A 2,396-nucleotide genomic window follows, 5' to 3' on the forward strand; every position below is an offset into this window, starting at 1 on the left:
AGACTTCATGACATTTATTCAAGAAATGGCCGTGCAAATGAATTTTAACGCCATAAATCACCAATGACACCACTGTGCGGCGCGGCGGTGTTCCGGCTCTCCGGTTCCGGCAGAATTCCATTTTTGATCGGGTAGGAATGTTGATTGTGTTTAAATATCTCAACAAAGATTATAGTGTTCATGGTGTAGGTGCAAGCTGGTCTTGATTTTTGGTGCCTCGTATTAAAATCTCCTCCAATGATTCACCGCGTTTGGGTCTGCTTTATTGTGTTTGTTGTAGAAGAAATCAAATTTCGTTGTTTGGCCTTTTTGTTTTTGAAAAATTTGACAAGAGTTATGAATTAAATTTTTTTAAACTTTAAGGAAGCATTATTATATTGATTATTCCATTTAGGTAGATGTTTGAATATAATTTTCTAATTCCCACATTTTATTATCAACACTCAAATTGAAACAAATAAAAGTTAGTTAGAAAGTTAGATATCAATTTTTGTGGCACACGCCACATTTTAACAACTGTCCATAAAACTGCAACTTGTTTTCAGTTAAAATTTTATAAAACATATCAAAAGGATCCTCTTTTTCAACTCTCGTTTCAATTTAATTTTCCAGTTAAATGAGTAGAAAATTATCCAATTGGTTCGGTGTGGTTGGCAGTTTATTTAGTACGTGACTCACGTTAAAGAGCGCTAGATGCGTCCATCCAAAAATTAAAAAAAAAAAAAAAAAAAATTATTGCAAAGTGCAATGATTCTGACTTGACGACGACGAAGATGATGGTGATGATGATGTGACGGTGATGTTGTGGTATCTTTAAAAGAAAAAAAAAAAAATAGTAACATCTTATAAACTAACAAATTTATACTCAAGTGCAAGTAAAACATCACCAAATTTTCTTTGGAACTATTTAGTTTCCCAGCTCTGTTATAATCAAAAGAAAATTTGGACACTCTTTAGATGTGGTCAAAAACTGGAACAACTCCATTATTTTAATATCTTTCAAATTTTATTGTATGACACCACGAAAAATATAAGGCTTGTTGTTTCATTTGCACCCGAGTATATTTATATGCAGTTCAAGCAAGAATAAGTAACAGTTTTCTTTCTTGTATATGCTTCTCAGCGGGATTATGAGTTTCCCACCAAAATTTCTAGGAAAAATGTTCAAGCTAATGAAACTTGTGTTAACCACGCGATCTTATCGTCCTTGTCGTCGTCGTCTTCATCGTCGTTATTCGTCCTATATTATTTCCTGATATAAGTATAAGAAAACTCATAAACCTAGCATAGCAACCTACTACCCCTGTTTATCACATTCTACACATCATAGAAGCGGCGGCAACTCCAAACGTGTTCGAGATAATTTCCGCACACGGAACATATACATTTTTTTTTCCTTTGGACTAAACACCAAAAAAATTCTTTCATATCCTTGAAGTAATCGAAAATTTAAAAATGTATGTTCTCTGGTGAAACGTCTTGGTTAAAATTTATATTCTTATTTTCTGTCGTTGCTTTATGGGACACGTATTGGTTTTGTGAGAAAAAAATAATTAAATGTGTGGAGTTTTTGTTTCTAGAAGGTGATAAACTGCTTTTTGTTGGCAAACTCAAATGCTATTTTTTTTTTTTTTTTTTTTAAACATGGCTGGTTCGATTGCCCAAGGTTAGCTCAACATAGCCCGAATTCTTTTTATCTAAATGCCACCTTTTTTTCAAAAGATAAAATCAAAACAAAAAAATTAAATTTGTTTTTCCTGTAAAAATATCGTTAGTTTAAAACTGTGGTTCGTTTAGCCAAGGTTAGGCCAGGCTATACCACCATTTATTTTCGTCACTATTTTCATTAATTTTTTAGAAAAAAAAAAAAAATAGTACGCATACACCACAGTGCCCTTTTATTTTATAATTTGGAAAAAATAAATCCACTGGTGTGGCCACTGCGTCTCAAAAGTTATTTATTTGACTTAGTATTCTTATTTGATTGAATATATAGTCCATACAACATTCCTGTAAAGAAGCTAACGTTGATTTGTGTCGTTTTACCTTAAAAACCACAAAATACAAATATTTTTGTTCTAGGAAGTATAAAAATCATTGATTTTTTTTTTGGTTTGACAAATGAGTACCTAGAAAAACTACATACATGCTTAGTATAATGAAAACCGATTGAATCTTAAGACCAGCTCATTTTTATTTTTGTATTGAACGAAAAAATCTAGTTTAACGGTATAAACTCAATGTACTCAAAAAAAACACACTTTTGAAATTTTTTTTGAATTGTAGGTATATTTTAAAAGTTTTTGGCCCAATTTATTCACACTCCATTCAATTCAAACCCGCCATTAAAAAAGGTTAATTTTAAAATTTGTATGCGATTTGACAGTTTTCTAATT

The sequence above is a fragment of the Episyrphus balteatus genome, chromosome 1, assembly GCF_945859705.1.
Source record: "Episyrphus balteatus chromosome 1, idEpiBalt1.1, whole genome shotgun sequence".
Taxonomy (NCBI): domain Eukaryota; kingdom Metazoa; phylum Arthropoda; class Insecta; order Diptera; family Syrphidae; genus Episyrphus; species Episyrphus balteatus.